We start from the raw sequence: 25,414 nt of genomic DNA, 5'->3' as shown, positions 1-25,414 counted from the left end.
TTGAAACAAAAGCATACATAAAGGAATTGTGAAACAAAAGCATGCATAAGGGAATTTACGATTAAGTCTGCAGAAATCCTACTTGAAACATTATCAAACAAATCCTCTTAATTTCAATGCAGGATGCAAAGGACATGGTCCTACATTCTCTGCATCATACCATTAAATAATCATTATTGAATTAAGCAAATAGCACATAAGTAACAGAGTAATTTCTCCCTTCATCTCCCAGGGCAAACATTCCTGAAAGGCTTTTCTTGGATCATCCTGTGTCACTTCTCCACACTTTTGGCCAATGCCTCTGCCTCTAGGGTTGCAAGTAGTTTATTACCAATGAAGACAGGTGTATGAACTGCAGTCATTGGATGGTCCAATCATTTGAATGATGGCTAATTGTACAATATTCATATCTTATTTATTTTAATTATCAAAATAATCATCATCAATATTAGACATGTCACATGTAGTCAACATTTTCATTTATCCTTGTTTTTTAAATATCACCATTTCCTCTTTTTTAAATTTTTATTTGTTCTTTTTAGTTATACATGACAGTAGAATGTATTTTTACATGTTATACATACATAGAGTATAACTCCCCAGTCTTATTGTACATGGTATGGAGTTACAGTAGTTGTGTACTCATATATGAACATTTATTCAATTTATCCAATTTACCCAACATTTTTTAATTTATCCAATTTATTCTACTGTCTTTCCTATTCCCATCCCCTTCCCTTCCCTCCATTCCCCGTTGTTCATCATTCCCTCTTCAATCTTCTTTATTTTATTTTTGTTGCTAGAGATTGAACTCAAGGGCATTCTGCCATTGGGCTACATCTTTAGACCATTTTTTAAAATTTTTGAGACAGGGTCTACATAATTTGCTGATGGTCTTGCTAAGTATCTGTTTCCTCAGTCTCCCCAGTTGCTGAAATTACAAGCATGTATCACCATGGCTGACTCCTTCCTGAATCTCATATTATCTGTCTGTGTTCATTTTCCATCTTCCTGAAATATGTATTTTTCATGTATGTTTAAGGTGAAGTCACTGGTATAAATGTTGATGCATTTCTGGTTTAAATTTACCTTATTTTTGCTTGGATTCTGCAGGAAGCAGACTCTTAGATGTTATTTAATGTGCTGGACATTTATGCTGGGTCACTATCTGAGAAAGGGACAGATGAAGACCAGTGTTAGAGGCAATTGTGCATCCTTAATGCAGGCCTGGCAAAAGCCTCTTTTGATCCCAAGGGAATCTCTGATTATCAGTTATTTAAACATAAGGCATTTGAAACTATTTGGAAAAGTCTCACCAGAGCACTTCCCTTTGTGAGAAAGACTCCACAGGTGATTTTAAAAGATGAATATTAATGTCTTTCCCTCTCACATACCTCCTGGGGTCTAAGTTGTTAGCTCTCCAGGTTCTAAGGATGTTGTTCTCTTTTGACCACTGCATAATTGATGCTTTCAATTCCAGCAGCTATGACTCCATTTCCTTTCTCAATCTTTCCCTGCTCCTATCTAGACTTCATGGAAAATTATAAGGTAAAATAAAGACATGACATCTTTATAAAATTTACAGATATCTATTAAATTCCATATGCTACAGTGTATTTATTTATGTACTTATTACCATTGTTATCTAGGAACATGGCAATCCAACAAAAGAATCTCAGCAGCTATGCCAGATTTAATGTCATAAGATATGTACAAATGCTATAGAGAATTCCATTCTAAAATGAAGCAATTAAAAAGTGATGATTCCTTTTTGACGCAGATGCATTGGGTGGCAAAAATTCATTAAGAAACTTTATAGAGTTAAGAGGAATAATTGATCATCATTTTCCATTTATTTTTAAATAAGTAATTTTAAAGGTCAGAAATTTCAGAACTTGAAAGATAAAGGAATTAAAAATAAATATTTTGATTGTTAATTTTTATTGAATGACATTTGCCATCATTGTCAGGACGAGAATAGGTCAGAAAATTTAAAACATACCGTTTTTTTTCCCCAAGGGCCATCATTTTTTAGTTGTCTGATCAAACTTGAACAGAATTAATACTAACAATGACAAGTTTGCACCAAGATTCTTGAGAGAAGAAAGCAAAAGTTTGATTTATTAGGCTTACAGGAGTGGCTACAGATGTGCATCATGCTGTATTGTCTCTCTTGGCAAGAACACCAGGTTACTTTTGGAAAAATTTAAAAGTCTTACATATAATCCTAAAGTCTGCACCACAAACATGGAGATTTATATACTGTGCCTGATTTTGGTCAAGATGGTTGGTGTTGCTATAGCTGAAGTGATTATGCAGTCATCTATTACCAGTGAACTTCTGGGAAATTCAAACTCAATCAGCAACTTGATTTCCTCACATCTCAACAGAGATTGAACCCTTACCATGAAATTTTGCAAAAGTGACCCAAAGAATTTGATTAATATACATTACTACTTTCCACAGTTTATGACCTCAAAGAGTGATGCCATAAAGGTAATTGGCAATAGCCTAAATTCAGGAAAAATATGACAGATACAACCATGAATATATTGGACAACATTAACAGCATGATCTTGATTTTTGCCTTAGGAATACAGTGACCACCTCTGCTCTCAATATGACACATATACAAGCGATATAAAAAGTGAGCAAGCAGCCCAGAGCATCACTGGTGTTCAGCTTAGGTTTTATTCCATTGTTGAACAAAACACATGAATTGAGCCAGTGTATTTCCTTTGAGAGATGAAATAGGTATCACATTTAACCCTCGGGGATACTTTCTAACTTTTCATTTTAAACAAAGATACCACTGAGAAAAATTGGTTGCATTGTTTTTCATTTGAAATTTCCACTTGACAAATGAAGCTTTGTGGGCCCTTACCACTTTAGTAACTGAGTTGATTTAACCCCAACTCAACATGAGAGATTGAAGCTGGAAAGTTATAAGGTATACCTGGGTCATACAGGCAATTTAGATATGAACCCAATGTAAAGTGTGGAACATCTTTTCCAAAGGAGTATACTTTTTTCCAAGGTATGAGGGAATCAATAAGCCCAAAAATCTGATGGGTGATTCCAGGTAGATAGATCATTCTTTTGCCAAATACTTAAGTGTGGAAAATTGTGAGTGATGGGAATTGGTAGTTCAAAAGACCCAAACCACAGGAATTTGTACTTTAGGTCCAAAAGGATATTTACACAAATTGGTTTGGGCCATGCCTGGAGGGTACTAGTTTGCAAACCAAGTATAATGCTCAAATATTTTATTCAACAATAAAAAGCTATAGTTTTGTAGCTAAAGTGGATGACATGTGAATAGATTCCTTAGTTAAGAGCACTGAAAAAAATGTTAAATTATATGCGATCTGTTAATGATTTTTTAAACAAATGTGGAAGCACTAATATCTAATGAAAATATCAAAAACATTAAAATATTTCACTATGCTATATCTACTTAGTTACATCTATGTTTGTTTCATTTTTTAATGTATAATATGTGCTATAAAGACTGTAGTTTTCTGTAGTTCTCTTGGTCTGTAGAAGATTCTATTACTTTGATTTTTCCTCCAAACTTAGTACTTTCCCATTTACATAGTGGAACAAGATGACAAAAGCATAGTGCCTAAAATAATGTTCTAAACACTTTTTTCCCCCCAAATTTGCACAAGTTACAAAAGCATTTTGTTTGTTGTGCATCCTTTTCTTTTATGCCATGGTATTTCAGTCAGTTCAGCCTTCTTTACCAAAGTCCTGTATCAGAGTGCCAGCATTATCAGATTTTGGTGATGACCTGCTGCTAAGTTGAGAACTGTCACCTGTTCCTTATAACTTCACAATATAGAGAGAGGGTGGAAAAAGAAATCCCTTTATACAGGGCACCAACCCTATTCATGAGGGCTCTATACTCAGGATCTAATTAACTTCCTAAACCTCACCTAATGCTACAAAATTGGAGATTAGGATTTCAACATATAAAATTTGGAGTTACATACATTTTCCATCCAGTTCATATTCCAGCGTTCCCTCCTGCATATAAAAGATTATAAACAAATATTTATTTAATTTTATTGAATTATTCAAAAAGTCATAGGGGGAGTATAGGCCATAATTAGAAATTTCTTAGCAATAATTTTGAAATATTATTAATTTTTAACACTATTCATAACAATTGTCACTAAAAATTATCCTGTTTTCATCTGTCTGGCAAAGATATCAGAAACAAAAAAAAGTAAAAGATGGGACTGCCAATTTGGACACAAAAATTGAAAAGTTGTGTAAAGTTGGCAAAATATCAGCTTCCTTCATCTTCTCATACCAGGAAGAGAACTAATTGGGGCAGTAAAACATTTGGTTTATCTTCAAAAGAAGCAAACTTCACATGAATAGAGTTGCAAAGTAGATCAGAATCAAAAACAACTGCAAAGTAATAAAAACCTTCTCTAGAATGTCTCTTTTCTTTCTTCTCAAATACCAGACTCTACAGTTACCCTTAATGGTCCAACACTAGTCTCCCTTCTTTCTTGGAAATAAGGTTAATGCTGTCTAAATATTATATTTAAAATGCTGCGTAAACAAAGTTGTAGGAAGAAGAAATTTTGATTAACAAATATAAAACTACACTGATACTATTATTTATGATTTTTCATGTTTAGTACTTTTTGTCTATATCAACATTTATAGACTATGGACTTTGTTCAATGGAGCAACCCATGTGTGTAAATCCATTTTACACATTGAGCCTGGAATTTTACATTTGTGAAAACAGAAAAAAATCCCCATCACCATGAAACATCCATTTCAGTGTGGGTGGAAGGAAGACACACACAAAACATTTGATGATATATTCTCTGTGGGAAAAATTAAGTAAGAAAAGGAGAAATAGAATTAGATAGTGATCATTGCACTCATCACACTGATTATATTTAATAAAATGGTAACTCCATTATATATTTAGTTTCTAAACTGAAATTTCCTAAAAAGCGCATCTACTGTCTTGTCAGTCATTGATTACCTGTGACTGTATTATTTCCTTAATGTTGTTGCCAAAAATTATCACAAACCTACTGACTTAAAATAACAGATTTATTATACTTTTTCTAGAGTTCAGAGTTCAAAACTGGTTGGTAGGTCTAGGTGCCTTCCAGAAGATATAATGAAGAACCTTTGTCCTTGATTTTCAGCTTCTGCGTGCTGACTGCATTTCTTGGGTCTTCCCTCATCCATCTTCAAGGCCTGAGGTATACCATTTTCAACTTTCCTCCACCCCAACTCTCATCTCTGCACCCATCTGATACTGATTGTCTTGCTTTAAAAAAAAATGTAACAAGGATTCCATTAGTTATATTGGATGGATAACTAAGAATAATACCCTAATTTAAATGTCCTAATTTTACCATATTTGCAAAGTAACTTTTACTGCATAATGTTACATATTCACAAAGTAACTTTTACTGCACAGTGTTTTTAGAGGTTAGAACATGGACCTTTTGAAAGCAGGTATTTTGTCAACCACAGTCTTTTAAGTTTCAAAATGTGTATGTGTGTGAGTGTCTGTGTATATATGAGATAGCATGCATAGTTTTTATATGAATATCTGTAGGAACTTCTATATATACATATAATGCATAATACAAAATACAATTTACTTATGAGGGGGTGACTCTAAAAAATTGAAGGAGACATAGATATTTTATTGGAAAGGTCATGCTACTTGATCTAGATTGAAACAACTAAAGCGTACTACTCTCAAATATTTTTAACCACTCTGTAAACATCTATGCAAATGATTTTTTGAATCTTAAGAACATAAAACATAAAATGCACTCTACATGCTTAAGCATGTTTCTCTCCCATCTTCCTGACCTTGACAATTCTGACTACACTGAAATAAGTCAAATAGTATGATAATAACAGAACTTCTTTCAGACACTGAATAAACTTTGGAATAGTTCCAAGTATAATAAAGAGTATTTCCACTGTGTAATCACACCTTCCTTGGTATGAATTCCAGATCCAACAATATTACAAGAAGAACCTGATTGAATTGCTTTTGTGTCCTCTACCACAAATTTATTTTTATTTTCTTTTTAAATATTTTTCTTTTCCCTCTTCTTCTTGTTTTGGACAAAAATATAGCCTTTACCTTTTTCTTGTGTTCAGAAAAAATGAAAAACATATGCATGGACAAGGGCTGCAGCACTTGTCTTGCATATATGCAATGTCTGGGTTTTTCCCCAGCACCTAAAAAAATAAATGAATGAAAGAAAGAAAGAAAGAAAGAAAGAAAGAAAGAAAGAAAGAAAGAAAGAAAGAAAGAAGAAAGGAAGGAAGGAAGGAAGGAAGGAAGGAAGGAAGGAAGGAAGGAAGGAAGGAAGGAAGGAAGAAATAGGTTCTTAGGAATTTAGAAATTCCACTCTTCCTCTTCAGGGGGATGATATTCATGAATTTGAAAATCAATCTCCTTCCTTAAATCTCTCTCTCTCTCTCTCTCTGCCTCCCATCTTTTCTTCCTTTCTCTTCCTTCCTTTCTCATAAATGTACTAATTAATTATACACCTTTACTGGGGAGAATGATTTCTACAGTTTTTACAATAATGAGCATGTTACTAGATTTTCTGATGCATTGAGGATGATTATTTTTAATAGTTAATGGTTTTGTAATGCTTAATTTATGTCTAAGCATTTAAACATTTTATTTATTAGCTTATTTAATTCATGAAGCTATATTATCAAACAGGAAGCATTAACCACATACAATAACTTACAAAGGTAACTTAGGCACAGATAAAGTACCTCAGACAAAGTCACACAAATAATGAGTGATAGAGGCAGTGGATAAGCATATGAGATCAGGCTTCAGGCTCCAAAATGTTTCTAACTACTATATTATAACTTTTATTTTCCTTTTTTCATCAACAAGTGCTTTGGCATTCTACCACTAGTATTTTAGCCAAAAGCTTAATACTTAACAGTTTTCTGCCTTGCTTACTAAATTTATTTCAATAATAATTGTGGAGTGAAAGCAATATATTAATAAGCCCTACTATTTACCTAGTATTTTACTATATTCTTTGGCAGATTAGGAAGTGAAATTTAGAGCACTGATGATATTTCCAAATCACACACTAAGGGACATGTCAGATCTTAAAGTTCAAACCTTTTCACCTGAGTATCTATAATTAATGAAGTAAGATATTTGATATCATAAAATATAAACTTGGCATATTTTTTAAAGAATTAATAATTTTTTTAAAAAATTAAGGATTTAGACACTTATGACTATAATCCCAGCTACTGAAAGGATGAGGTAGGAGTATAACAAGCTCAAGGCCTGCCTCAACAATTTGGAGAAAAGCTGTCTCAAAACAAAATGTAAAAACAACAACAAAAAAGGCTGAAGTTGCACACACACACACACACACACACACACACACTATAAATCAAAAAGAAAAGAAATCAAGGGCTAGGAACATAGATCAGTGGTATGGTGTGTTTTGCATGAATTGAAATGAAGTGATATGCACTGGGAACATCTGGAAGCACAGAGAGAAAGAGAGAGAGAGAGTGTGTGTGTGTGTGTGTGTGTGTGTGTGTGTGAGAGAGAGAGAGAGAGAGAGAGAGAGAAAATGAAAGGCAATGGAGGATATTAAAATTTCTTAGAAAATAATAAATACATGTTATAGCCTTTGTGATTCTTACAGCACTGAAATTATTTTTTGAACACAGTAATACATTTCTTACTAAGACATTCTCTGAGACTATATGTTTATATCAGTAATCAGCTAATTTTATGTGTAAAGGGGCCAGATAGAATTTTTTAAAAAAAAAGGAAAAGGGAAAACAAAACTTAGTTCAATAATAATCTCTGTTACAATTTCTTATTTCTTCTGTTACAGCAAAAAAGCAGCCATAGATAGTATCTAAATAAGTGGGAACAAGCTGTGTTCAAATAAAACTTCATTGTCAAATGTGGGCAGTGGGCCAGATTTTTCCATAGTATATTTTTCTAGCTGAAATAAATAACTCAAATTTCAAATTCATTCAAAAGTAAATATGTGCTAAAGAGTAAGTAAAAATGTTCTCTTGGTTTATAAGATTATTATTTCTTAATAATAATCATAAGTAAAATTTGCATAATACAGACTACTGGTGCTATGAACTCACATAACCTTGTAAAATGTTCATGAAGCTGGCACATTTTGCAGGTATGCTATGCAAATTTCCCAGGAAAGCATATTATCAGCAATGAAGCTGAGGTCTGAACCCACTTGGCAGTCACCTGGCTTCCTGATCTCAGCCAACACTCTTTACCAAATCTTTATCTAGAGCCAGAGCTCTCTCACTTTTACAGATGAAGTTGGTTACATTTTAATCTTGGCATCACATTGTTGAGGTTCAAAAATTCAGCAGCTTTCTTCAAATCTTGCTTCATTTAAATTAAAAATAAAATTTTAAGCATGGCTTTTCTTGTGGTAAGATGACCAAAAATCCATAAAATATCTTGAAATGCTGATCATTTTACCTGAAAAAAACATATTTGACAGTATTAATGAAAAAACATACTCTTAATTGACATAATGAAATAATAAATATGTACAACACATATTTAAATTATTAAATTTATCCATATGATTTTTTTTATATTTTCAGGTATTATAGGGTCAATATAGTATGTATGCTGTCCATTGAGTATTTATGCAATTATCTGATCACCTATCAAATTTTACTACAGAACAGTATTTAACCAATCATTCATTTTTTGCAAATAATTTTCCATCTTTAAAATAATTTTATATTGTTTCAATTAGTATTGAAAATGATAAGATGTATTAATATTTTTAATTTCAAGCTTAATATCAATATAATATTAGATATTAAGAAAATATGTTGTGTGAATAAAGATATGTGTCATTTACTAAATTTAGTTAACATTACAAACTTCATATGGACACATGTCATAATAATTCCTTTGCTAGAAACTAAGATAATTCAGTTTATTTAAAGCTTTTTGGTAAGCCATATCCACATGTATAAGTAAGTTATAGTTTAAGAAAAGTACATAAATATTTAAATAAACATAAGTTAATAATAAAATTATTGTCAATAAAGTTATAATAATTAAACTTAATTAGAAAGTCCTTTAAAATTATAGATAATATATTTTCTACTTCAAGAAAAGAACTTTTTTCAAACTCTGATCATAAATCTGAAATTTATAAAAATAGGATGAGGTTGAATTCCCATTTATTATCAACAAATTTTGTGCTATATAGTTAAAAAACATTTTGTTTTCTCACATTACTCAGTATTTTTTAAATAGATGTTAATTATACTGCTGTGTTAAAATGCTCAACACATTATGCAGGCAAGGCTTGGGAAAAAAATCCAATAAACTCACTTCAGTCTAAATCACCATCAAGGGAACAGAAACAAGTATGTGTCAGTATGCTGAGTATTGGAGCCCAGGGGGACATAACACTTGCTATATGTGGGGAAAAAACAGCAGGACTTTTCAGTGAAAGGGAGACAGAGGGAAAACTTGTGATCACAAAACAGAAAAGCATATTGCTGATAAGACATAAGTGTTAGAGGTTTTCTACAACCTCAAGCTGTGCTTCTCCCCACAAAAATCTCATACTAATTTACACAAGGCAATTTTAGTTGCACAGCTAGAAAGAACTGTGAAAAATGAAATTAGTTGTTCTTTTACTAGGGATGATTCATTGCAAACTTCTGAAATGCTTTTGTTTTTTTGAAGTCAGTGGAAATAACTGACTTAGAATTGTTTTATAACATTTTTATTAAGAAAACAGAACAGTCCTTCTTAAATACATTTGTATGTATTCTTACTCTTTTCTATAATAAGTAATTGTCACGGAATTTGTATACCTGGAAGAAAGGAACATAAAGTCTGGCATCTGGTTGTTGCTTAGAACCTGTGGTCTAGCTCTGATTCAAGATGCACCACTGCAGATAGACAGACTAGACTCCTCTCCATTGTTCCCTCTGGAAACGCAGTTCAATCATGAGCAAGTACACCCATTCCACCCATTCTCCAAGGTTGGCCTCATTTTAATACTATGTCTTGGGCTTAAATATATAGATTTGTTACATTGGCTTCTGGAGGGAAAAGGGAATGTTCTCCTTATCAAAGTCTATGAGGATTATAATATTATGACTTTACACCAAAAGGACAATCTAACTGAGTGGAAATAAATCTCATACATTCTAATATGTAATGTTCTCTCTTGTTATTATTTTATAGAGGTGATTCATAATGGATTATCACAGTCTGATGTGGGATTCCTTGTGACTCATAAATAATTCCAGTTTGGCTCATAATTTTCTATAGTTGAAAAACCCTGAAAGAGCTTCTGTTTTGAGGGGAAGTCAAAAAAATGAATTTTCCAAGACTAAATTCACACACACACACACACACACACACACACACACATAATGAGGAGACTCAAGACTCAATTACCTGATAATTTTATTTGAGCAAAATTGTATATATTTTTTTATTACCAGGAATTGAACCCAGGGGCACTCAACCAGTGAGCCACATCCCCGTCCTTTTTTTAAAAAAAAATTTATCTACAGACAGGTTCTTGATGAGTTTCTTAGTGCTTCGATAAACTGCTGAGGCTGGCTTATCTCATGATCCTCTTGCCTCAGCCTCCTGAACTGCTGGGATTACAGGCGTGCACCACAGCACCTGCCTGTCTTCATTATTTTTTAATGTCATTAAAGAGATACAATAACACAGAAATTTGAAAGTGAAGTTCTTGATTTTGAAAGTAGTGTACCCACTGTCATGTTTTTTGATATGAGGTATATCACAAAAGCTCTTGAAAATATGGGAATATTCAGAGATAAAATGATTAGATTATGAAAGTTGTAATCTCATCTGTAGATTAATCCACTTGATGGAGAAATCATTTAAATGGATTAACTGGGTAGTAACATGTCTATGCACTTTATATTTTGTTCCTGGTGTCTGGCTCCCTCTGCTTCCTAGTTGTCATGCTAAATAGCTATCCTTCACCATGCCCTTCTGCCTTTATGGTTTGTCTCATCTAAGGCTGAGAGCAATAGAGTTGGTCAGTCATGGACTGAAACCTCTGTAACCCTGAGCCAGAATACAATTTTCCTCCTCGAAGTTGTTCTGCCCAGGTATTTTTGGTTGTAGTAACAAAAAGCTGACTAATATACCGTCTATTTTTGGAAACCAAACAATTATTTTCCATGTTGAGAATACTCTGAATTAGTTTCCTAGAACTAAAAATGTTTATATCTAACTTTCATTTCATACTAGTCTAAGAATATCCCCTAAATATCTTATTTGCTTATTTAAAAATTATTTAAAACTTCTATATCTTAGCTTTTTGGAATTCATTTAAGGATGAGGATTTAAAGGTTCAAACATATTTTCAAATTATACAAATTTAAAAAAATTAGAGACAATTAGTGGCTATTACAGAATTCAAACATTGTTCTTATTGAATTTAAAATTCATCTATCAAAACTGAATCTGCACATATATGGTTTCTTATATCCATGGCTGCTAGCTAATATTGCTGTCTTTTATTTATTCCTAATACAATTATTGCTATGTACTTTCTTTAACTCTGCTCCAGAGGATAAGGATACTGTCCACAAATGCAGCCTTCAGGTAAATATTCCAGGCTCAAAATCATAGACATTTTAAATCTTAATCTTTTTTTAATTTTCATTTTTTCTTGGATACTAACATCTCTTAAATGGCATTGGTGAACATGATTTACTTAATCATCTCGGAAAAGATAACTTATTTAGCCACGTGAAGAAAATTTAAGGTATTCTCTAAGTGTCATTTTCCATGAAGTGTTAAAGGAACTACAAAAAACTTAAAGTCATTTAAACTGCAAAAGAGGTAGTGAAAATGTCTTATTTCTTTGAACATTTACTAATGATTCAATAGTAATTGGGAAATATTTGTTCAAGTCTAGAATTATCTGATTCTGTTGTTGGAACTGTCTTCATTCATAACTTATTATATTTTGAAAGGAGGAAGGGAGGGAGAGTGGCAGAAACAAAAATGGGAGGAAATATTTCTAAGAATGAAAATGATTCTGACATTATTAGATGAGAATCAGTATTATATTTTATACTACTCAGTAAGTGTAATAATGAAGCTATGTGTGGGACATGTGCATACACGTATACCCTAGTTTCTTAGGGAACAAAATTTGAACTTATAAACTTATGAGATAAAATCCAATCAAGGAGTAATTAATAAATTTCTATCAGCTATTTTTTTTAATACCCCCATGGTTTCTCTACACAGTTCTCTGAACATCTCCAAGCCTCTTGGGAACTCCTGTATTTCTTTCCTATACTACTATTGGTATTTCTCTATGCATGGCAATTTTTATATCTTGACTCCAGACCTCATTTCCTGACAAACAAATCTGTGTGTCTGAAAGTTTTCTCCTGGTCAATGAAATCCCAGATATCCTGTATTGAGCAAATTGCTTAAGACTAGAAAAGTCCTTAGATAAAGTAACTTCTTGTTATTCAACATTGTTCCTAAAGTTAAAAATATGGTATTGTACACCTAAAAAACTGTGAAGAAGAGTGATGTCTAGCAGTGTTATTACACCATTGAAAAATGAAAAGTAAAAAAAAAAATAGCCACTTGCCTACTAGGGATATTAGGGAGGGTGAGGTAGGAGAAAGGGCAACACATGTCCATATCCATTTTAAATTTGTATCTTTAAACTTGGCAATGAAAGTTCATTCAATATCACATAAAGGAAGCATAGCACTATAATTGGGACAAGGTATGTCTGTGAGAAGAAATGCTTTTTCTATTTTATGAAACATTCAGAAACACTCAATTCCAAGGAACTATGAAAATAATGGGTAAGTAATTGATATATATTTTTGAATGAATTAAGTAATTTAATGCTTATTCATTTAAAGTATAGGTATATATTTATTTTATATATGAGAAAACTGATATTCTCTGATAAAAAGTTTTCATTAAAGACTGGTTTTTGAATGCTATTATATTTAAAGTTCTATGATATTGCTTTTCAATAGTTAACATTCTACTGGGGAAGAAAGATGTTAGTCAATAACCACACATAACTTGCAATCACTATCATGTCAAGAGCTTCTTTGTTATTGGCTTTTGGCTAAGTTAGAGAAGTCAGGCTTGGATTTCTTAAGAAAATGATAATTTTGTTTCTATATGATGGGTATTTAGGAGATACAATGCTAAAAACTAGAAGGGAGACAATTCTATTTTAAAAAATAAAAACCTAAAATGTGTCATGACTTTTTCCATTTCAAAAAACTCAGCACTCTTGTCAGGTGCAGTGGCACGAGCTAGTAATCCAGTGGCTCAGGAGGCTGAGGACTTCAAGTTCAAAGCCAGCTTCAGCAACCTAGTGAGGCCCTAAGCAACTTAGCAAGACCTTGTCTCTAAATAAAATATTAAAAGGACTGGGGATGTGGTCAGTGGTTAAGTGCCCATGAGTTCAATCCCTAGTAACAACAACAGCAACAACAACAAAACAAAACAAAAAGAAAACTTAGCTCTCTTGATGAGGTGAGGTGTAGAGATGGGATTGAAACCTGATAGCAGAAGGGTCAGGAAAAGATCCAAGAGGACATACAAGAAAAGCTCCTGATCCTCAAGTCTGTAATTTGATCCCAGTCATTTTCTCATTCTAATTTCCTTGCCTATTGATAAACACAGGAAATTCTGGCTCTTTCTCCTACTGTGTTGTCAGGGTTTTGGAGCTCATTACTGTTCCTTAGTCATCTATGCATCTCTAACTCCTAACACATGCTCTTGAACACATTAGACACTTAATACATATCTGCCAAATCAAAGTATGGATAATAAATTTTAAAGATCACCATTAAAATGGCTGTACTTTAATGGAAATCAATGTAAATTCTACGCCTAGAGCAGCAGTTGGGAAAATTTTTGAAAAACAGGGCTAAAACTTGTATCTTATTCGTATATTTGAACATTTAAGTTCTCTCCACTTTGCTGCCCTCTTCATAAATGTTTAATGGTGTTTTATATGTATGAGTTGAAAAAAGCTGTCAAGTAAATGAATGGTTGTGATAAGGATTTGTGCCACTTTTCTTTTAATAGCTTTATATTATGTCCTTGACCATGAGGATTAGTTTTAACTTACATATTTGAAAAAGAACAATATATTTTAACAATTACACGCTTTTTAAAATAAATTAATGGTTTTTAATCCAGCGTATTAATTAAAGTCTGAGTGTCAGGGAACAGTATTAAAAGCCCATATTTATAAGTTTTTATAAAATAAAGAATTGTCATTTTATATAGTTTTCCAGTTTCCAGTAAACAGCAATAATATTTATGTGCTTCTTCCTTTATTATCAAGTGGAATAGTGGCCAAAAATCACAGGAAGTTAACAAGGTTTTAGTTAATACATGAAAAAGGATAGTCTGCTTAGAACAACAAAGACCTGATATAGAGAATCTTTTTGAGCTGTGTGATTACAGAAAGGTTTTAACTCATGTACCAAAAATATATCCTAAATAACTTTCAACCACATAATCCTCCCACTGTCTCAATGATCAGAACAATAACTATCACATTTTAGGCACCTCAAAAATATTGAGTGTATGGGTAAACATTTGTTTAAACAAATGATGATTTATCTTAGAAGCCTCATCAAGAAAACCTACATTTGTCACCACTTTTATGTAATGATAGAAGTCAATATGGTTCAAAGTATAACATAAAGTGTAATCTCTCAACAGTATCTGTAGTGTATACAATAAATGACTGTTTGCCCTACTTATATACAAGTTACAATATCATCAAGTTAAAATGGCACTTTAAAAAATATGGTCTCATTTACTTTGTGCCAAAACTCCACAAATTAATCCAAGAGTAGACATGACGCATCTCTGGCCATAAGATGTTTCTTACATCAACAAAATAATATATGATTTAAGTATATCTCAGCTAAAATGATTCGTACCAGGATCATCTTAAATTAGCATAGTAAAAGCCCATATATGATATTTATTTATCTTTGTGTAATGATCCTAGTTCTTACCTACAAAATAATGACCTGTGTTTTTGTTAATATATCACAATTCTTAAAGACTTGTCATTTAAAAAATCTGAATATATTGATATTAATTTTACTAGGTTTTTTGCACTGAATACTCCGTGTTTGGGTTTTGTCATTAATACATGCACACACATATTTAAATTTGCTCTAATTTTATCTTTGCTAGCTAAGCAGTGTATGTATTTTTAAAAACGTAACATAATTAAATAAAAGAATTTCTTAGTATATAAGAATTTATATTTTTAACATTAGGCCTTGATTTTAGTATTGATTACAAAAAAATACATTTATATATAAATATATATATATATTTATATATATATAAATATATATATATATAACTTTTAGTAGACTCATTTAAAATAGATATTTATTCACTAAAGCTTTGTTTGCACAGATAACACTAACTAAATGATGTGCCATTATCTCTGCCCATAAGATGTCTATTATAGTAGCAAAATACTGTATGATTTAAGTGTAGCTCATGATTTTTTCAAGGGTCAGTTAAAATGATATTGAACAGGATCATCTTAAATTAGCATAGTTAAAGCCCACATATGATAAAAACCAATTCCTCATGTTAACTTTTGTTAGAACATTGAATCATTGACATAGTGGATATGATATACGAAAACAAACACTCTTAGATTATGTTTATTTTGACTCTAATTTATTAAAGTTCATAGAAATAATATGTTAGTTATAATAGTGATTAAAAATATTCACAGATGATCTCTTATTAAATCTTCTATCAATTAGTAATTTCTATCTCCCCTTTGACTCTGAGCTATCCCTCTGACTAACTGCACTGATTAAAATGTATTGAATAATTTCAATTGGTTTTTAAAGAAACGCAATCTAAAGAGATCATTTCACTTTAACTCTTATTCTTTGGAAAATCTGAGAGAATTATGCTAGAATAAAATACAGAATGGAGAACCATATGGAGAATGAAGCTAGGTTATCTTACCTGAGGCTCCAGACTTGGGAGGAAATTAATCTTAAACATCTAACTCCAATCAAGCAGAAAGCTGGCTGCAGCCTTTGGAGTGAACTGAGGCAATATCACCAGTGCACTTCACATCATGATGGGAAGAATTAATCATTATCATTTTAGATCCCTAAGTTGGGGATTGTTTATAAAATATGAATAGATATTATTTATGTACATATGTTTTTTACTTTTATCTACTTTTGCTATTCTGGGAATTGAACCTAGGGCTAACACTAAGATATACCACCAATACATGTATGTAGGCTTATGTGTGTGTATATATATATTTTTAAATTATTTTTTTCTATATTTATTACTAAATTGAGAAATATTTAAAGGAAACTAATAAAAAGGCAAAAAGCAATGTTGATAAGTACTATGTGGAAATAAAATGTTCCTATTATTACTCTGATCATATGACTTTTCTAGAAAATTATTTTTTCTAATATCTTCAGGAATACAAATAATAAGAAAAAATACATACAGTTTCTTAACATGAATACAACCAGGGTACAAGAAAGTTTAAAAAAGAGTAGATGGTAAATAATCAGTGGTATTACACATACCACTAATAAAAATATTTAATCCCTTAATTTTTATTTTACTTACAAATGCATTATTTATAATTTATTTTTGAAATATTTCTCCTTCTCAATATATTTTGTTGTTAAGTCTTCACTTGTTATTCTTTTAACTTTTTTTATATCACTCTGTGAATATAAATATGTCTGTAATCATGAAAAAAGCAATACTTATAAATTTATGCCTGCTGAATTGGCAGGTTACCTAGTAGCTTTCATAGATTTTCATGCACATTGAGATATTTATTTCCATAATCTTTTAGTAATCAATTTATTTTTTTCCTGTTCATATTAGCTATTCTTACTATTGAGTTCCTCTCAGAGCATAAAACTGAATATATTCATAACTCTGGCTACAAGGAGATGACCTTTTGACAGACTATGTTTATAATTTCTGAAATTCACATTTAATTACATATGTTGGAATATAGATTGATTACTCAAACATTAAAATTCGAAATAATAGGACTCTGCCAGCAAAAATGGTGGCATGGCATTCTCTGAGGCCTCCTCCTGGCTTAATTCAGTGATAAGTCCAGACCAGAAGTTTTCTTGTGCTGCTAGTAGGTGAGAGTGAGACTTCTGTTTGCTTAAGCAAGAGAGTGGACCACTCTCACACCTTCTTCCCTGGTTCAAGCAATAAATACAGATCTGCACATTCTACCTGGATGTAGTTTTTAAATGCTCAGAAAGCTCCAAATTTTACTTCTTCCACTCAGAGATCTAGCTTAGGTGTTATCACCTAGCTTTAGGATTTAATGGAAATTTATACCCCTGAGTCTCCTACACCATAGACAACAAAGAGAAGACTTGTAAACATGCTAATGTTCAAAAGCTAGTCCTTAAGTTGAAAGAGAGTAGTCTGTCTGAGCAAGAGTGTAAGTACATGCTTCAGACTTTCTTTTTGATGGAGGGCAGAAGGGGAAGTAGGTAAATTCTATACCTTATCATAGCTACAAGGATGAAAAGAACTGAAACATACATTAAACTTTCAAACTGTCCAGCTGAGCCTGCAAAGGACTGCCTTTTATTCTACCTCTCAGGCCCATCAGCACAATTTCACACTTTAATTTCTTGGGAGACACTAAGAACAAAGATAGAATGTTGCACAAATGTTTAGAGGCAACAAGAATCTCTAGCCTGACTGACTGGCAAAAGATAGCTCCTATAACAGCTTAGTCTACAAAAGTAAGAGAACAAATTATTTATTATAATAATAATTTATTTATAAATTATCTAAAACACATAAATCAACACAGAAAACCAAGGAAAATAAAGAAATTTTTGATCCAAATAAAAAAACAAGATAAATTTCCAGAATTGAACCCTAATAAAGTTGAGATATGTAACTTACTTGATTCAATAGATTAAGTTAGAACTAGAGACTTTGTACATAAAATAAATACCAAGATTATGAAAGTGGTGCTTCTGGATCAGGGAAGATGCATTGTGATTTAATATATAGAATAGATTTTTGGAGCAAGTGGAAATAAAATATCTATAGCTTATTAAATTCTATGAAAATAAAAAGACATAAACTATGACAACAAAACATATCCTAAAAAATGATTATGGTAATGAATAATATTTACATAATCCTTAGTGATGCAAACATATTTTAATATAATTATATATTTGATATTTTGGGTTAAGAGTACACAGAACATAGGGATATTGTAAAATAACAGAATTAATTATTACTATAAGCTATGTAAGAGAAAAACTAGCTATAAAAACTCTTTAGTAAATTAAAAAATTAAATTATATATTTTTTATTCTTTCCAGCTTACCAGATATGTGTTTGGAACTGAGACATGTAAGAATCTGCCTTATGACAGGTTAAAAAGAAACTTCAGTATCTGAAATAAAATTTCATTGGACATAGTTTTCACTGGACCATGAGAAATTAGAATTAGAGTACTGAACAATAACTAGAAATCATATAGAATAAAGCATAGAAAGATCAAACTCATGTAAGGAAAATAAAATACAGAAGATAATGTCATAGTGTAGGAAACTTCAAAGATTTAAAATATAATTAATTTCAGGAAGGCAAACAGATATAGGCCAAAACAAGTATTAAAAGGTCTAAAGACATATTTTTTATGATTGAGAAAATATGCCAGTTAAGTTCAGGAATCTAATAAATTCAACTCATGTATTTGTTACTGAGAAGTAAATTCAGGGGTTCTCAGACACTGAGCCACATCCCCAATAGTTTTTAATTTTTCATTTTGAGACAGGGTCTTGTTAGTTGCTTAGGATTTTGTTAATTTGCTAAGGCTGACTTTAAAGTAGTGATCCTCCTGCCTCAGTCTCCCAAGCTGTTGGAATTCCAGGCTTGTGCAAATGCACCTGGTTAAGATGTTGAATTTAAACAAATAAAATATAAATTTGCACCAAAAAAATTGAAATACAGAAAAGAGAAAAAGATAAAACTTCAATCAAACAGGGATCTGGGGTGGCAGTAGTAATGTAGGTTATATTTAAGGAAATGGTACTGAAAGTGGTAAATCAGAAGAAAGTGGACTATTATGTTATCTTTACTTATAGACCTTTCATTATATAATTTGCATACATAACATATTTAAGTCTAAAAATTTTTGCAATTTAAACAGAAACCTGGAGATTCACCCACACCAGCCTCTGCCAGACACAGGCTCTCAGTAGGCTTGGTTCACCCCTCACCCTGGTGGAGCAGACACCACCAGAGCCTAGCCTTTGGCATAGGACCACCCCTTCTGATAAGCAGACTACAGTGGGAGGTCAAACCCAAAGGCCCAGATCTACCCACACCAGTCTCTGCAGAGTCCAGGCCTGGTCCATACCTTTCCCTGTGGGGCTGACAATCATCAGAGCTTGACTAGTGGGATACAACGGGAGCCAAGATCCAGCCTAGACTGCCCACACCAGCCCATGAGGGATCCAGACTCTCAGTAGGCCTGGTTTACCTGTCTCCTGGTAGGGCAGATACTGCCAGAACTCAGTCTTTGGTGCAGGACTGCCCCTTTCTACCAGCAGAATATCAAGTCATGCCTAGTGGCTCAGATCCCCACTCCAACTTCAGCAGGACCCAGATCCAGGATGCAATAGCATTTATTGAAGGACACCAACAGGGTCTGGAAGCCCAACATCAAGGTGAGGTATAGATAATCTGCATGGCTACTACAAGAATATAGGGAAGAAACTAATATCTCAGATCCACACTGCAAGAAAGGAAGACACATAGACAGCATGATAAAAACAAGGGAGGAAAGTGCCCCAAACAAACCAGGACAATATAATAATAGGACCCAAAATTGATGAAATGTCAGAGAAGGAATTCAGAAAGTTCATAATTAAAATGATCTGTGAATTAAAGAATGACCTAAATGAGCAAATACAAACAAAAGTTGATCACTCCAACAATGAGATAAGAGAGCAAATACAGGTAGCAAAAGATTACTTCAAGAGAGAGATAGAGACTCTGAAAAAAAAAAAACCAGAAATTCTTGAAAGGAAGGATACAATAAATCAAATAAAAATATCAATAGAAAGCATGACCAACAGACTAGATCACTTGGAAGAAAAAACATCAGATAATGAAGACAAAGTATATAATCTGGAAAATGAAGTTGATCATACAGTGAAGATAGTAAGAAACCATGAACAGAATATCCAAAAATTATGGGACAGCATCAAAAGGCAAAATCTAAGAGATATTGGGAAAGAGGTGCCTTCCTCTTTGAAGCACAGAGTTTCAAACCAAAGGAATGCACAATCTCTTCAATGAGATAATATCAGAAAAATTTCCAAAGTATGAAGAATGAACTGGAAAACCAAATACAAGAGGCTTACAGAACACCAAATGTACAAAATTACAACAGATCTACACCAAGGCACATTATAATGAAAATACCTAGCATAGAAATAAGGACATAATCATAAAAGCCGCAAGAGAGAGGAATCAGATCATGTATAGGGGGAAATCAATTTGAACCGCAGCAGATTTTTTAACCCAGACACTCAAAGCCAGGAGACCTGGAACAACATATACCAAGCTCTGAAAGAAAATGGATGCGAACCGAGAATGTGATATCCAGCAAAATTAAGCTTTAGATTGGATGATGAAATAAAAACCTTCCATGATAAACAAAAGTTAAAAGAATCTGCAACTGGAAAGCCTGCATTAAAGAACATCCTCAGCAAAATATTCCAAGAAGAAGAAATAAAAAAAACAATGATGAAAATTGGCAGAGGGAGGGGTTACACTAAAGGAAAATCTAATCAGAGAAGAAAACAAGTCATGTTAAATACCAAAAATAAATAAAAATGTCTGAGAATAAAAATCATGTCTCAATAATAATCCTGAATGTTAATTGCCTAAACCCACCAACCAAAAGACATAGACTAGCAGACTGGATCAAAAAAAAAAAAAAAAAAGAAAAGAAAAGAAAAGACACAACAATATGCTGCCTCCAAGAGACTCATCTTATAGAAAAAGACATTCACAGACTGAAGATGAAGGGTTGGGAAAAATCATACCACTTACATGGATTGTGGAAGCAAGCAGGGGTTTCAAACCTCATATCAAGTAGACTTCAAACTAAAGTCAATCAAAAAATACACCAACAAGACTTAACAATTATAAATATATATGCCCCAAACATGGAGCACCTATGTTCATCAAACAAACTCTTTTCATGGTCAAGATTCAAATAGACCACAACACAATAATTTTGGGTGACTTTAACACACCTCTTTCATCACTAGATAGGTCTTCCAAACAAAAGCTGAACAAAGAAACTATAGAACTCAATAATATAATCAATTACTTATACTTAACTGACATATATAGAATACTCCATCTTTCAATAAGAGAATATACTTTCTTCTCAGCAGCACATGGATCCTTCTCTAAAATAGACCATATACTATGTCACAAAGCAACTCTTAGCAAATATAAAAAAGTAGAGATACTACCCTGCATTCTACATATCATAATGAAATGAAATTAGAAATCAATGATAAAATAAGAAATAAAATCCATTTCAACATCTGGAGACTAAATAATATGCTAGTGAAAGAACAGTGGACTACAGAAAACATAAAGGATGAGATTAAAAATTTTTCAGAGGTGAATGAGAACACAGATACAACATATCAAAATCTCAGAGAAACTATGAAAGCAGTTCTAAGAGGAAAGTTCATTGCATGGAGTTAATTCCTTAAAAGAAGAAATGATCAACAAATAAATGACTTAACACTACATCTTAAAGCCCTAGGAAAAAAAAGAAAAAATCAACACTGAAAGCATCAGAAGACAAAAAAAAATAATTAAAATCAGAGCTGAAATCAATAAAATTGAAATAAAAGAAACAATTGAAAAAATTAACAGAACCAAAAGTTGGTTCTTTGAAAAAATAAATAAAATCGACAGACCCTTAGCCATGCTTACTAAGAGAAGGAGAGAGAAAAATCACTAATATATCACAACAGACATTACAGAAATACAGAATATAATTAGAAATTATTTTGAAAACTTGTACTCCAATAAAATAGAAGATATCAAAGGCATCAACAAATTTCTAAAGTCATATAATTTGCCCAAATTGAATCAGGATAATATACACAATTTAAACAGATCAATTTCAAGTGACAAAATAGCAGGTCTATCAAAAGTCTACCAACCAAGAAAAGCCCAGGACTGGAGTGATACACAGCTGAGTTCTATGAGACCTTTAAAGAAGAACTAATACCAATACTCTTCAATTTATTTCAGGAAATAGAAAAAGAGGAAGCACTTCCAAACTCATTCTATGAGGCCAATATCACTCCAATTCCAAAACCACGTCAAAGACATGTCAAACAAAGAAAACTTCAGACAAATATGTCTAATGAACATAGATGCAAAAATTCTTTATAAAATTCTGGCAAATTGAATACAAAAACATAACAAAAAGATCCTATACCATGATCAAGTGGGATTCATCCCAGGGATGCAAGGTTGGGTCAACATATGAAAATCAATAAATGTAATTCATCAAATCAATAGACTTAAAGATAAGAATCATATGATCATCTCAATAGATGCAGAAAATGCATTTGACAAAATACAGCACTGCTTCATGTTCAAAACACTAGAAAAACTAGCGATAGCCAGAACATATCTCAATATAATAAAGGCTATCTATGCTAAACCCCAGGCCAACATCATTCTAAATGGAGAAAAATTGAAGGAATTCCCTCTAAAAACTGGAACAAGACAGGGATGCCCTCTTTTACCACTTCTATTTAACATAGTTCTTGAAACACTGGCCAGAGGAATTAGACAGATGAAAAAAATCAAAGGGATACATACACATAGGAAAAGAAGAACTCAAATTGGCACTATTTGCTGATGATATGATTCTATACCTAGAAGACCCTAAAAGTTCCACCAGAAAACTTCTAGAACTAGTAAATGAACTCAGCAAAGTAGCAGGATATAAAATCAACACCCATAAATCAAAGGCATTTTTGTATTTCTGGGACAAATCCTCAGAAAGGAAAACTACCACATTTTCAATAGCCTCAAAAATAAATAAATAAATAAATAAAATACTTGGGAATCAACAAAAGAGGTGAAATATCTATATAATGAGAATTACATAACCCTAAAGAAAGAAATCAAAGAAGACCTTAGAAGATGGAAAGATCTACTGTGCTCTTGAATTGGCAGAATTAATATTATCAAAATGACCATACCACCACAAGCACTATACAGAATTAATGCAAGTCCGATCAAAATCTCAATGACATTCCTCATAGAAATAGAAAAAGCAATCATGAAATTCATCTGAAAAAATAAGAGACCCAGAATATCTAAAGCAATTCTTAGCAGGAAGAGTGAAGCAGGTGGCTTCACTGTACCAGAACTTAAACTATACTACAGATTGATAGTAGCAAAAAAGAACATGGTATTAGGGCCAAAACAGACTGGTAGACCAATGGTACAGAATAGAGGACACAGAGACTAACCCAAAAAACTACAACTATCTTATATCAGACAAAAGTGCATTGGAGAAAAGATAGCCTCTTCAACAAATGGTGCTGAGAAAACTGGAAGTTCATATGAAACAAAAAGAAATTAATACCCTATCTCTCACCATGCACAAATATAATATGTTAGTGAATGAACAGTGGACTACAGAAAACATCAAGGATGAGATTGAAAAAATTTCAGAGGTGAATGAGAACACAGATACAACATATCAAAATCTCAGAGAAACTATAAAAGCAGTTCTAAGAGGAAAGTTCATTGCAACTCAAAATGGATCAAGGCCTTAGGAATAGAACCAGAGACGCTGTGTCTAACAGAAGAAAGAGTAGGCCCTAATCTCCATCATGTGGAATTAGGCCCAAACTTCCTCAATGAGACTCCTGTGGTGTAAGAATTAAAATCAAGAGTCAATAAATGGGATGGACTCAAACTTTATTCTCAGCAAAAGAAACAATCTGTGTGGTAAATAGGGAGCCTACATCTTGGGAGCAAATCTTCACCCCTTACACATCAGATAAAGCCCTAATCTCTAGAGTATATAAAGAGCTCAAAAAGCTAAACACCAAAAAACCCAAATAACCCAATCAATAAATGTGCCAAGGACCTGAAGAGAAACTTCTCAGAAGATGATGTACAATCAATCAAAAAAAAACATGAAAAAATATTCATCAACTCTAGCAATTAGAGAAATGCTAATCAAAACCAATCCAAGATTTGATCTCATTCTTGTCAGAATGGCAGCAATTATGCATACAGACAACAATAAGTGTTGATGAGGATGTGAAGAAAAAGGTACATTCATACACTGCTGGTGGTATTGCAAATTGGTGCAGCCAATATGAAAAGCAGCATGGAGAGTTTTTGGAAAATTGGGAACAGATCCATTATTTAATCCAGCTATCCTTCTCCATGGTCTATACCTAAAGGACTTAAAAAGAGCATACTACAGGGACACAGCCACATCAATGTTTATAAAAGCACAATTTACAATAGCTAAACAGTGGGACCAACATAGATGCCCTTCAATGGATAAATGGATAAAAACAAATGTTGCATATATACACAATGGAACATTAATCAGAAATAAAAGAGAATAAAATCATAGCATTTGCAGGAAAATTTATGGAGTTAGAAAAGATAATACCATGTGAAGCAAGCCAATCCCTCAAACCAAAAGCTGAATGTTTTCTTTGATATAAGGAGGTGGATTCATAGTGGGATAGGGAGCAGGAACATGGGAGGTATAGATAAACTCTAGATAGTGGAGAGGGATTGAAGGGTAAGGGATGCAGCATGGGGTTATTAACAATAGTGGAATGTGATGATCATTATTATCCAAAGTACAGGTATGAAGACAAGAATTGGTGTGAATATACTTTGTATACAACCAGAAATATGAAAAATTGTGCTCTGTATGTATCATAAGAATTGTAATGCATTCCTCTGTCATATATAAATAAAAATAATATCAAAGAAAAAAATTATCCTGAAATGAATGAAGTATACACACAATAGAATACATGCAGATTACTCTAAAGGAACACAGACTGAATTTAAAAATGTATCCTTTGAGATTAAAACAAATAAATTTCATACAAGTGAATGTACAGAGAATATTTAAATTCTTCCAGAGAATGTAAATATAGAAAACCATCTCCCAAAAAGACAATAAAAGAGAACTATGTTCCTAAATATAGC

This window comes from Callospermophilus lateralis, chromosome 12 (genome assembly GCF_048772815.1).
Source record: "Callospermophilus lateralis isolate mCalLat2 chromosome 12, mCalLat2.hap1, whole genome shotgun sequence".
NCBI classification, from domain to species: Eukaryota; Metazoa; Chordata; class Mammalia; order Rodentia; family Sciuridae; genus Callospermophilus; species Callospermophilus lateralis.
This window is presented reverse-complemented; position numbering follows the sequence as displayed.